The 14103-nt window shown below is 41.0% G+C and overlaps 1 protein-coding gene across 21 annotated transcripts in view; it reads right to left on the reverse strand.

Annotated features, from left to right (window-relative positions):
• Positions 1-14103, reverse strand: part of ADGRL2 (adhesion G protein-coupled receptor L2) — a 273498-nt gene that overhangs the window by 165080 nt on the left and 94315 nt on the right. Inside the window, exon 1 of one of the 21 annotated variants that reach the window (XM_082418843.1) lies at positions 13055-13354. The exons of 15 other annotated variants lie outside the window; for them this stretch is intronic. The gene's annotated coding sequence lies outside the window, so the exon portion shown is untranslated. Of the gene's footprint in view, positions 1-10091; positions 10314-11179; positions 11250-11286; positions 12188-12516; positions 12672-12800; positions 13017-13054; positions 13355-14103 lie in introns of those variants that run through there. 5 more of the 21 variants (XM_082418840.1, XM_082418839.1, XM_082418835.1 and 2 more) reach the window with 5 other exon arrangements.

Genomic DNA, 14103 nt, shown 5'->3' on the forward strand with positions numbered 1-14103 from the left:
ACTTACTGTTCCTCACGCAATAATTTTCCTGGAATGAATTCTCTCTAGTAACCCTTACCTCACTGTGAAGGGAGGTGTGATATTTCAGGGAAAAGGGTAATGAACTGTACTATCAGATTCCATTTTCCAGTGCTTATCATATTTAGCACCAACTACGATAAGAAGTCTCTTTTTATCATATTATTTAAGGCAATGAAGTAAAGTTGGCAGTACAGGATGTCTATCAATAATTCTATGGAAAGGAGTATTTGGACACTTTTGTAAAACATACCATCGTAATCCTATTGAAATGTAATTGCTGTTGTTAATATTCTTACCCTGGTATGAAAATGTTCTGCATAAATGTAGCACAGACTTGTTACGATAATACAGGACCATGCTGAGAGGGTAATACTTATACAAAAGCCCATGCCAGTACCATAAATCTCTTTATTAGACAACAGTTTCCAAACTTACAGGGTCATTCTGTATAACAGTTAATAATATAACTTTCCACACTAGGAAAGATTAGCTAATAAAATAATAAATCCACAACGGTAAATTTCAGTAAGAAACAGCCTTTTAAAATACAAATATTTTTATTTGTCATCTCATCCTTTGGTAAACTAAGGGAAAAAATGAACTATTATATCTCTTTTCAAGGATGCATAAGTAAGTAGATAACCTTCCTTCTTCCTAACAAGCAAATTCTTAAGCAATGTTACTATACCCAAATTTAAAATTAAAATAAAATGATTCATTTTTAGTAGAATTTAACACAATATCCTGTCCTTAAATTTCCTGGCACAATTAAACATACACAGGTAATGTGAAAAATTCGCTCGCTAAAGAGATCCAAATGCTCCTAAAGTCTTTCCACCCGGATTACCAAAACACCTGCTTGCAAAACTCTCAATTTATTCCTGAGTATCTGATTAATAATTTCTTAGAAATTTAGTTGACACGGGGTTCATAAACAGAATTCAGTTTTTAATCAAGCAGTCTATCATGTCTGCATTCATTTTTTACCAAGTTAGCAGTTTCCTAACCCACTTAACAGAAGGTCCTTATTAGCAGTTTCCTTGTGTAAGTGTCACTGCACGAATCGGTCCATTTTTGCAAGTAAAAGTCACTAATCCAAGGTGATCATGTTTGTTTTTAGAGAAGAGCATATGCAACACATCTAACTTGATCTATTAATTAAATGTAGAGGAATGTAATTTACTCCTTACTGTTAAGTGATTGTTTTACATTTTACATAATCTGGAAAATTACCTAAAAAATTCGGATCACTCTTTTAACAATTATTAGGTATTAAACGAGAGGTCTGAGACCATCCTCCCAGAGCTTTAGCCAATCATTTAAAAAAATAAGAATCTCAAAATGAACCTGATTCCTTATTTTCATTATCTTTCTAGCAATTTTTACTAATTAAGAAAAGGTAAATACAGAAAATAAAATGTAATCTGTAAATACATAAAATTATAAATACCTGGGATTAAATTTCACTAGAATTTGGCTAATCTCAAAATGCTTTATTTTCCTTAGAACAATTTTTCTCAAACAAAAATAAAAAATATCTTAATAAAATATCATTTTCAAAAGGGAAATAATCAATTTATACTGCTTTGATTATTTTATCTCATATGCAAGCTCCCTCTACAGGTAATAACAAAGGTTAGCAAAATGGTTAGCAAAAATATCTGAAACATGGAGGCAGTTGTGTGCGTAAAGATGCAGGTCACCATTGCATAAAAATGCTATTATCTAGCATTGTTCCCTCCTCCTTACCAATTATCTGATTAAAATAACTGCTCCTGAAAATCTGTGGTTCAACATTATTATTCTTGTACTTCATCTTGGTTAAGAATGCAGCTAAAGCAGGGAGGATACACAAACTTTTCAGTCACCCAAGAGCTACTCTCACAAAGTGTATTTCAAGGAAAAGAAAACATCACCTCGCTTACACAGTACCAGCCTGAAATGGTCGACCACCCAACACAAAGCTGCCCAACCCATTTACCTGGTGCATCTTCTGATTGCAAAGTAAGCAATCAAAAGCGGCATCTTACGACTGATTTACAGTGAAAGATAAAAAATCAATTTTAAATGACCACAGAAACAACTACATTTTCTTCTTATTTAGAATTCATAAACTTAAACCAGAGATTATTTACTTTTGAAAAATAAAAATATTTTCATTAATTCAATACAAAAAGGAAAAAGAAACTGAATTGCTTTGAAAAATGTTCTTTACCGCTCCATAATATCTTTTTCAGAATCTGTTTTAGATTTTTGTTTACACATTCTCCTCTTTTTCTATGTTCCTTTCCCCAGGTATACAGAGATAAAGGTGCATCTCTGCCAAGGGAGGAAAAAAAAGCAAAGTTAAGAACCATTTCAAAGTCTTGGGGGCAAGGTTTGCCAAAAAATTTTCTGGACTATGTTTATTTCCCCTCTCCTTTAAGATTTCCCCCTTCTAATATGTACACCCCACCTTAATAGCATATAAGCAGTGACTGTAAATTTGAGGCAATTCAGTTTGGCTTACCTATAAATGAATTGACAGGCTTATAAAGAGTGATTTTTTTTTTAAACTAAGATTCTGAAACAAATAAAATTATGAAAGATATGCTAGCTTTCATGCTGAAACATACAGAAATATACAGAGATATCAATTATATTTCTTTTTTCCAATTAAACAAAGAAAATAAGGTTAATGGGAAAAGCAATGTATAATAAGCAGAGGTTTTAGTGAGGTTTTACTTACAAGAAAGAAATAAAATTTTGTTTCACTTATACTTTTAAATATTCAGGCTGCAGACCTAGTTTAAGACCAAAGGCAATATAAAAAGTGGCTTCCATCAAGGCTATGGGTGACAAAGCATTTGCAGCAGAAAAAACAAAGGGAGGGGACGTCCCCCCGTTATTCATCATCAGTGATGTTATCAAGAGGAAGCACCTAATAGTCAACTATCTTTCACATGACAAACAGAACTCTGAAAAGGACAAAAACAGTAAAGTGTCCTTAGTAAAAGTGAAAATATCTAGGATATCATAATTTTAGTGTAATTTTTATTTGTTGATGAATATGAAGCAAAATCAAGTGTTTTAGAATTACGTCCATCTCTTCTGAAATGGAAAGCAAGATATATAAAATGGATCAATTCTTCATTTAATACACTAAGCCTTTATCAAATTCTACGAAAATACGTGCAATCACTGGGATACAAATGCATAAGCTTACATCACCAAAATTAACGTTTCCCAAACTGTCTTGGACATTAACCATAGAAAAGCCAAGAATTTTAAGATTTCATACATACCATAAGCATACTGAGATTAAAAAGATGAATAAAGAAAATGCTATATAAAAAATGTTCTGTAATTTCTTATCAATAACCACAGTAATAAACAGTAAAAAATGGTAGGCTTTTAAAGCAGAGGCATAAAATTTCTGCGGGGAAGGTACCAGTGGAATAAAGAAATAACAATTCCAAATAGAAATACTTTTCTTCAAAGTAAAGACACAGGGAAAATAGCTTTCAACATGATTTTTTCATGTAGTAAATTGCAGTTGACAACTGATTAAGTAAACATAATCTACATAAAACAGAAATATTTTATCAACTAGAGACCTTATTGAAAATCTTGTAAACACTCACCCATTATATGAAGTGGTGTCATACTATTTAATTTTAAGAATAAATGATTAAAGTTAGAGCTCACGTTATAAAGAAAACGGGGAGAATTCTCTTTTCCTCTCTCTACAGATAAACACTACTTACTATCCTCTACAAGAGAAAGCATTAGTCAAATGCAAGGTCACCTAGACCGCCCCCGACAGCCAAGAACCATTTTTGACAGTAATTGGGGTTAGATTATTATGTCATCTAAATCCACTGCAATAATCTGTTTGAGGTATGGACTGATGTAAAAACACCTACAAAATGAGGCAAAGTGTGCACAGCACAAGAATTTCATGGTCCAAAGGCAGGAAATACCTTTGAGAACAAACAGAGATCAAGTAAGTCATATCATTTTCAAAATCAGTTTAAAAACAGGTACCTTAATCATACATATTTTACATTTTAAACTTGTATCTGTGCTAATTTTTAGCCAATAGCTGTTAATAAATATGATGTATACAGAGAAACAGAATAGTCAAAAGTGTATGCTTATGTAAGTACATGTGTGTATATATTTGACCAAGAAAGGAGTTAAAGAGTATTATCTAATAACTGAAAGAACAAAACTAAATCCTTTCTCTTTTATTAGGAATCTCACAGTGCATTCTTCTTTGCTACTACAATGGCTAAAGTTTTTGTTATTCATCTAGAGAGACACAGGGTTGTATCTGGTTTTGCTCTGGGAAAGTAATATGTGTTTGAATTGATCTAAGTCTAAAGTTAACCACCTTTGCAATTTCTCCTGTCTCTCATGTCCAAGAACTAATAGTTTTATCCCTGTTTCTTTTTTCAGCTACCGGATGAAAAAAAATTTTTGAAGTTACTTCACGCATCTTAAAACAGAATTAAGATCTGGTCATTATTTCAGGAAGTTAACGTCTGCTTAACCTGCCTGCTTTTTAATCTTATATTTCTATTTTTATTAAAGTATTGAATCTATCCTTTAAAAAAAAGTCTCCCAAAGAATCTTCATCTTTAAGTAGGCTTCTTTTAAGCAACTCATTTCATTACTGAAATTCAGAGATTAAGGTGTAATCCCTGTGTGTGAATTTTAATGTTTATAATGTACTCCTCACAGATTGGAAAAATCAATGGCAAGACCAACAGGGGCCCGTTTTGCTCAGCATACGCTTTCCTGTCAGGTCGTGATTAATGCTGTGCTCTGTAGAGGGAGACATTACATCCGGGCTAAAACAGACCTAAATTTTACCCTCAGGCAAAAATCTGATTTAAACATCTCTATTTAAAGTGACATTTGTCCTCCCTTTTCAACTGGTTTCCCCAGAAATTCCAGGAAGTTGACTTCATGACCTAAAAACAGCCGGGTAGCTGTGAGGAGCAGTTGTGCCTGTGCTTGCACTTAGATAAATCTGGGTGCCAGAACGAATCCAGGTGGTAATAAAACAGGTGCCCAGCTATCTGCTCCGATGAATCCCATGCCACTTTACTGCTGTAAGAATTTAAGATGTAGAGTTCCGTATAATTCTAGAGTCAGTAAAAATTTTGAATATGTGTTTTCTTTGGCTGATTATAACCTAGCTATCCCTACTGATGGATTAGTTCCTTTTGATTCATAAAATTACATCTGATTTTTCACTACACTGATCTGAAATATCAACTGATTACGAATTCTAGAAATCCAGAAAAGCAACTATGTCATGCAATAGCTTCCATAAAAACAAAAATGGAAAGCAAAAAGAAAAAATGTTCACATAACCAAAGTCCCCAAGTAAACAAGATGTATGCATATAAAAACAGGCGCCAATATCCTTACACTGTGAAACAGGGTAACTTTTGATATTATTAAGCAATTTAGACACTACTAGCAAGTTCCTCCTAACCAAGGTAATCTAATTTCTGTTGCTTTTCAAAGTAAATTGATTTTTTTTCTTTTAGCCGTTCTGTTAATTGAACAAATTTATACAACTGATGGGATTTTATTTACCACCACACAATGCATAAAATCCTTTGCAAAGACAAACTATATTACTTCATAAAACTGCATTTTTGTTGTAATTAAACAAATTGTATTTAAACTTGCTCTGTGCTTCCAAAGCAATCAATAGCATTTTGCTATAAGCTGCACTTTACTTGGTTCTTTCATTCACTCTACCTTTTTTTTTTTTTTAAGGTAATTTTTATTTACAAAATAAGGGAATTTTTTGGTAAGAAACAGCTTTTTAAAAACTGTTTAAGAATATATTGGAAAGTGTCTGTAAATTATAGCCTACATTAAGTCCATCAGATAAATGATCTAAAAAGATTTTTTAGGTATTTTTGGTTGTTTAGGACCTTTTCTTATATGACACAATGATCCACTCAAAACAATACCTACTTACATCAGAATAGCATTTAAGGTATTTTTATAGTTTATAACATATATTTAACAAAACCTATATATTAAACTCAAAATACCACATTGCAGTCGTGAATAAAATTTAGGAATTAGACCCTAGTTATAGTTACTCCTTTAAAAGTTATCACACCAGGTCAAGAAAAATGACATTATTTTAGGATTCTACTTCCATAATTCCAATAATTAACTATCTCTAAATTAACCCATTTCCTTAACCTTTTTCTTAAAGCATTAAAAAATAATAATCACTACTTGACCAATCTTGAGTAGCAAAAAGATTTCAGATAACAGTTTCAATTTTTCTGATAACATCAAGTCTAATTACAGTAATCTGGGTGATTAAATACTTTTCAACCTTTCAACCTTCAATCAAGAATTATTTGAAGAGATGAATATTTGGGTGGGACTACAGACTAATTAGTGTTATGTAAGAGACAAGTTAACCAAGCTATGACCATAATCTATCTTTAAAATAGAAATGTTTTAATCTTCCTTGAAAATAGTTACAAAACAGATATCTATTTAGGTAATGTGAACTAATATTTAACCAAATTACCTTAGTAACTGATATGACCAAAACACAAACAGGATTTTAAGTCCTTTCCAAGTCTAGCAGCTAAAGTTACTATTTTTAAATAGCAATCCTGTATGACACTAAATTCTTCAAATTTCCAAAACTGCATTTCATTCCTAATCTACGTACAGTTAATCTGTGCAAGTGGTATGGATTCTTATTAAAATGAAAACAGATTTCTATCAGGTAGGGTTTGGCTCATACCTTAAAATAGAATACACTGTAATGCTCTCTTCATCTCATACTACACTTGAGAGTAAACTCAGTATTACTGAATATTTATTTACAAAAGTTAGGTCAAATATTTTCATAGAAAATAGAGCAATAACATTTTATCACTATGGTGTGCAGACTTCTAGTTACCTTCTGACCTTCCCAACATCTCAATCTTAGCTCATATGTTCCTATATTACTTAAGACACTAAAATACTATTTAAAAAATTTTAATGAAACACAGAAAGCTCCAATAATCATCAAATAAAGTTCTAACCCCAAGTAAACCTTACTTTTAAAGCTCTCCTCTTGACAATTTTAAGAAAGGAAACGCCCAGAAGCTTGGTGTTAACGTTTCTGCTCATTGTGAAAATTGCAGCAATAAAAACTCCAACTGCTTGTCTTAAATTAAGACTTGTAGTACTCCATGTGAGATCTGTATATTTATACTAGTTTTTATAACATTTGCAAGTTTTGTTTTCTGCTTTGATGTTAGTCCATTAATAAAGCAGAGTCAAAAGCCTGGAAAAAATTACATTTAGTGGAAATCTTCAAGTCAAAACCTCAAGTAATTGGTTTGTTTTACCCCACATGATTCAATATTCTGATTTCCCCAACTACCTGCTCCCAGAGCTATCTGCATTTCTAAATTCGTTTTCTGTTGCCAACACATAGTAACCCAGTGACTGAAAATGGCAGCTGAAGTGCTTCTACAACACATTAATTTTTTCTCTAAGTATTCCAATTTTGTCATCTAAATGTTGAAAAATCTTCTTTTCACTGCATTTTACACCTTTAGAGATTTGCGGAATTCACGATCACCATCATCGTATAAAATGAAGAGCAATGTTTTCAAGACAATTTTTAGATTATCACTAATAGCTCTAAAGGATAATGTGTTTTCCTTATAGCACTCTGCATTCAAAGCAGACTAGTTAACAGCAACTTAAGTGCAATAATAGCAATTACATCAATGTGGGCCTTTTTAGCTCGAAAGTACTTCTTAGACAACTGAAGAGATCAGATAAACTATCATAAAATGATTTCAGGGTAATAAGATACAATTTGAATGCCACTAAAAAATCCTCATCTTAATCTGAAAAAAAAAGTATCATCCTATTACACTGAAGACTAAGAATGTTAGGTGATTAATGATTATTTTTCCCTCCAAAACTTTTTATTAATTTTCACTTTTAAAAGAAAAACAAGGAGTTCTGAACATGTGGAAACAAAAAAAACCCCTCTAATGAAGGGATATCAATTCACGTTCAAAATCAACCAACCATCAAAGGTAAAACTATAAAAAAATATGCGCTTACAAATCTCCAAACTGTCCCTGAGATTCACTTTCATCTTAAAACTAGGTTTTAGGAAATCTAAAGCTAAATAAATAAAACCAATATTTCCCCAGAAGTTGAAGATAAAAGTTCTCCCTTGACCCATCTGCTCGCCATAAAATGACCCAAATGACCCAAGTACTTGTTATTTGTTTCTTCATTCATGCATATTGAGTTGTTAAGAGAAATTCAGAGAACGTATCTCTCTGCAAATGTAAAAAAGCATTAGTATACTCTAGCTATATATAGTAAGAAAAACCTCCTTTAAGCTGACCTCTAGAGTTTACTGTTAGGTAAAATACAAAAATTCTGAGATAAAACAATCAATATTCAAACAATTATCTCCATATGAAATTCATGAAAAATTTGAGTATCACTTACAAATCTTTCTCAAACTTACACTGGCAACAGAAGTTGCATTAACTAAGTCCATGTTGAGTTTTTAATAATCAAAACTCTCCACTGACTTTTTTTTAACCTATTAATTTAACAAGTATATTAAAAATAAAGTTTCCTAGGTATAAAAATGAGTGTCCTCTTATTACAAGATTTCTATTGTTTTATACATTAATTAAAAGCCTTTCTCAGCCATTTTACTAATATAACAAAGTGTAGGCCCTAGAAAAGTATTAAGTTAGAAGGAAAAGCTCTCTCACTCTCTCTTCCACTGAAGGGACCCCAAGACAGGCAACAGTGACTATCATAAAATAAAAGGTCACTCTTTTTCTAGGAACAAACCATTTATCAATAGAAAATAATTGTCTTTCCATTTGGAAGGGCTCCACAGCAACAGACAATGTTTTTTGCTCACATAATTACAAAACAGTAAAAGTTCAGAAACACAGCCTGAATCCACCTCCCTATTTTTACCCTTTACAATTCTCATTGCCCTTTGGGCCTCCACTTGGAAGCAAATGGAAGACAGGCTGAAGTTTTCTCAATTGAGCTGAAGCTAAGAAACCTTTGATATGCTAATGGTCCCCTTCAAACGGTAAGAATTCACACTTGCATTAATTCAAACAATTTGTGCAGAATGATGTGAAATGGCACCTCTTTTAGAGGCAAGTAACAAAAGGAGAGAATTGGAATGTCTGAAGAAACTAAACAACCGAACATTTGTTCTGCAGTATTCTATCATGCATAAATGTATTGGAGGATGGAGGGAGGGACAACAAAAAGTTCCATAACACACCTGGACAGAAGTAGATTTTCTTAGATACTAAATTTAAGTTACAGTTACCTTTTACCTAGGTCAAGAGTCCCATCACAACTGGGAATGTTGCCAAAGACACCACACAAACTATTCTATTTTTCTGCTATGGAGGCAGATTGCCTCCTTAGTGCCCGTCTTTTAAGGTTTTCCCAAGATCAAACTTGATTTAGTAAGAGACATCCCAACAGGCAATCATTTACCAAACGGATGTGAGTTTTCCTCATTGTGCAACTCGAGTTGAGCAAAGAGCAAACTCGGTGGGGCCCGTTCCAGACAAACGCTGCCAGGGAAATGAATGGACCAACCAACGTCCGTTAAATGTACGCCTCTGGAAGAGAGAAGTACACGTAGTGTAAAGAATGCAGAAGAAAATTTAAGAATTGGGGGCGGGGGCGAGGAGGAGAGTGCCTAAGAACCTGGCCTTTGTAACGGGAACCATATGGCTGGTGGCTGCGGCTCAGACGCTCCCAGGCTGCTTGGAGAAGCTGCTAAGCAGCCTGACACCTTTCAAGAAACAGGAGGAAAACATTTCCTGGGTCTGAATCTGAGACAACAGTCTGCATCAGGAAGAACGGAATGAGGGGGCCAGAGAAGGGGAAAAGGATGAGGGGGGAGGAGTCCACAGAAGGTGGGGAAAGAAGACGGACACCGCAGGACTTGCCCCTCCAACTACGCTTTCAGGGGACAGAGTCAGCAGAGAATAAAAAAATAAATATGAATAAAGACATACGTTCCTTAGCCGCCGCTCATTGACACTTTGGCACAAAGTAAAGCTTCCAGCGATTTCCCCACACCCAAGCCCCGCAGTCTGGCGATAGGAACAAACTTTCCAGATCCCAAGCGAAGGACTCTTGCAGGAGTGCCTCCCCACCGCTGCGGCGCTTTCGTCGCTTCCCTCGCCCCCGCCTCTCCACCAGAGGGTCGGGTAGCTCCAGCCAAGCAACGAGCCCACGCTCGGTTAGCGCGGGTGGCGGGGGCTGGCCTCCCTGGTCTCGCGCCCCTCCCACGCCGTTTTCCCCGCCGCACCCCACCCGGCACCCGGCTCCCGGCTCCCACAGACCAGGCTTCCAGAGACTCGCAGCCCCAGCGCCAAGCCCAGAAGCCCACACCCCATAACTTCGCCCGCAGGCCCAGCGCGGCCCGCTGCTGCCCTCTCACTGCGGGCGCGGGAGGCACTCGGCCTCCCCAGAGCCTGCCGGGTGCCCGGCCCCGCTGCGCCGCCCCTAATCGCTGCCAGCCACGGTGCCGGCCCGGCCACATCTGGCTGCGCTTTGCTGACATCCTCGCCTCTCCACGCCACCTAACCGACGAGAAGAAACCACCCGCGACAACTCATCCCATCCCCCCAACCCACCCCACCCCACCCCCGTCCACTTGCCCAGAACTCTCCCCCAGCGCTCGGCCTCCCCGCTCCACTCACAGCCCGGGACGGGTCTGCAGGCAGCTGAGGCGGGGGGACGGAGGCGCGCTCACCTCCCGGCCTCCGGCCCCACCGAGGGTGCGCCCCACCTTCCCCCTCCCCAGACGGGCTGTGAAAGAGCGAACGGCACCTTCTGACCCAGGCTTTCAGTAAATCAAAAAATGCCGAACCCAATCCTACCCTCCCCTCTCCTCCCGGAGCCCCCTGCAACTAGACTACAGCCAAGTGAGCGTCCCTACGCTCGCAGGGCGAAGCAGCAGCAGGCTGGACGGGAAGGGGAGTTCTGCGGATCGATTTCCGAGGAGGGGGAGGAAGAGGAGGGGGCGAGCAACCCGAGCCGGCGCGGGTCTCCCCCTTGGCCCGGCCGAACATAAACAAACAGCCGAGCCCCAACTCACCCGCGGCTCCCTCCACCTCCAGCATCCACCCCCGGGCGGGAGGCGCAAAGCAAACAGGTCTCCGTAGCCCAGCACAGAGGCACATTGTTCGCTCCCACGGCTCTTACCTCGGTCTGCGAGCGTGCCCCCGGGGGCGGGCCGTCTGGCGCGGGAGCCGCGCGGAGAGAGGCGCAGAGGACAGCGGCCACCCGGGCCGGCGAGGGCCGAGGCCGGCCGCGAGCGGGTCGCCGGCCGCCGAGTCCGAGCGGGAGGCAGCGCCGTGGCTCGGCGCGTCCTCCTGCTTGGCCGCCGCCGCCGCCTCCTCCTCCAGCCAAGCAGCCAGCGCCGGGCGGCTCCTGGGGTTAGGTCAACATTTTCCTGCAGTTTCCCACACGCCGCTCCGCGAGAGGGGTCTTTTGCACACGCGCACGCGCCCCCAGACCGCACGCTCCCTCGGAAAGATAAGAAATTCGGGAAGCAGAGCGAAAGGGGTGGCAAAGGCAAAAAGCTCGACAGAGGTGCGCAGACTTGGGAGTCCCCTCCGAGCTGCAGACGCGGGAGGGGCGGGCAGACGCCGGCGGCGCAAGGCCAACTCAGTTCGTCAGGCGAAACCCCTCAGCCCGCCGTCCGCGCCGGCCGGCTGGCATCCCTCGAGCCGACCCTGAGGCCTTGGGCGGGAGACTGCAGCGGGCCCTCCTCACATTTCGGGTCTCCGGGCCGAGGCTGAGCGGTGGCCGCTGCCCCAAGACTGGCTGAAGGCGAGGACTGGGGCTCGGGGAAGCGGGGAGGTGTAGGGACGAGACACGCGACGCGCAGCAACGGAGGGGAGGTGCCCCCCCACAACGATCCCAAGGATTCTCCGGTAAGCTCCCAATTTCGCTCCGGTACCTCTGCGTGTGTGCGCGTGTGTGTGTGTGTGTGTGTGTGTGTGTGTGCGCGCGGAGAGAGTGTGAGGGAGAGAGAGGGAGCGAGGGAGAGAGACGGGGGAGTGCGAAGTCCTGACACAGACTCTCCGCGAGGTCTGAACTGGAGTCACCTCCCAGCCTCCTTCTCTTCCTCCTCCTCCTCCTCCTCCTCCTCCTCTTCCAACACCTCCTCCACCCCAAATCTCCACCTCCCCACCCCCGCGAGTTCGGCTAATCATATAAACATATTAACTTGTACAGCGGCAAAGGCCAAACCTCTCCCTCCTGATTTTTCCAGCAAGGGGCTCAGGCAAACTCAAAAGAAGATTACAGGCAGCTAAGTACAAAACGTGGAGCAGATAATCTATAACTCACTGCGGCCCAATGGCCATTTTCCACTCCATTTGAGCAGCTGCGTCGGTGGTGGGGAGGCGAGGGAAAGGGGACACTTACGGGCTCGAGCTGTTCGGGTGGCGGTGGCCCAGCAGCCGCCCGAGAACAGGCCGGCCCCGGCTCCGCCGGCGGGGCGGCCGCAGGGCTGTCCGGGCGGCGGCGGCGGCGGCGAGGGACGCGCGCGCACGGCCGCTGAACGCGCCTCGGAGGCGGCCTGCGGTGGCTAGCGCCCCTCCTCTCCCTCCCCATCGGCTCGCCCCCCCGGGTCTCGGGGCTCCGCATCCAGCCCCCAGCGTCAACACACCCATTCCATCCCGAGCCCCACCTCCCCAAACTCCACTCACTGCGCGCTCGGTCCTCCGCGCGCTCCGCCGGCGCGCGCTGTCCATCCTGTGCACACACACGCACTTTAAAAACATTTATTTTATTTCTGGAACGGGGTAAAAGGTATTTGGGAGAGCGCGGCGCTCCGGCCTCCAAGGCGGGGCGCAGGGGGCTGGCCCGGAACTCGGGGTCCCTTCCCCTCTTCCCTCCAGGCTCAGGAGCTCTCTCCTAGCCTGCACTTCGGAGAGGCGCCCAGGATGAGTCTTTTACCCACCCCGTCTCCAGGTTTTCTCTTTTCTCCGCGCGGCGAGCCAGAGGCCCCTAAACTTTTAGTTTCTGCGGTCCTCCTTTTGTGTGACTGCTCGGAGGAGAAAGGACGTCTGTTCGCCTCGGCTGCCTCCGTCCGGCTGGGGCGCGCGGGGGACGCTCCATGGTTAATGCGTCTTTGATACCTGAGATTTCCGGCAGGCTCGTTAATGAAAGTTACATTTTTTTTAAATTGCGATGACTTTTTCTTTGTAGTTACAGAGGGCTAGCCAAACTTTGACTTTATTGACTATATTTCACAAGAGCGTTTTGTTTGTTTTTGATTAAACCCACCAGGATAAGCAAAGGAAGGAAAGGAGACTACAAGGCTCTACTCGCAAGCGCATTCATCGTGCTGTTTAGGTCTGTTTCCCTCATTTCCTTACATTGAAACTGCTTTTGCTCTTGTCCTCTGACCACACTTCCTTGCGCCTCTCTGTTGGTAGTGTTAGCAAACAGCCAGACAGCGCCTACGATGGACCCAAACTAAAGAGAATAGACCACGACGGAGAAAATCGTGCTTGAAAAATGTTCGAAAGCCAGTTGTGTCCTTTGCATACGAGTAAAATCAAACCTGGATTTTTTTTTTAATTACAACATTTCTGAGCTAAAATGTATTTCTAAATCACTGTTTATACTAATGAATGAAGGCATCAATTAAAGAAGCATGTTTGCGTTGGTTTTCAAGAAAAACTGACTCTCCAAGACTTAAAATCTCTAGGAAATAGGATGAAACTTGAGCTTCTTTGCTTTCAGAAACAATATGTACTTTTTGTTGCTGTGGGTATGTTGCAGTCATCATACTTCAGAAATCATTTCAAACAACAGTGTTATTAAAATGTCAACAGCAGATTGTTCAAAAGATGTGAAGACTCTAAATACCTATATTTTGTCACAAAGCCAGATATTTGTAGTACTGAAGTAAATCCAGCTATTAGTCAAGTTTTCTCTCAACTTGTAAAAAATCAAGTTAAAAGTACACACGTGCAAATAACTGAAACATGCTCTTTTGGTTGA

The sequence above is a fragment of the Balaenoptera physalus genome (assembly GCF_965194825.1).
Source record: "Balaenoptera physalus genome assembly, chromosome: 1".
Classification (NCBI taxonomy): Eukaryota; Metazoa; Chordata; class Mammalia; order Artiodactyla; family Balaenopteridae; genus Balaenoptera; species Balaenoptera physalus.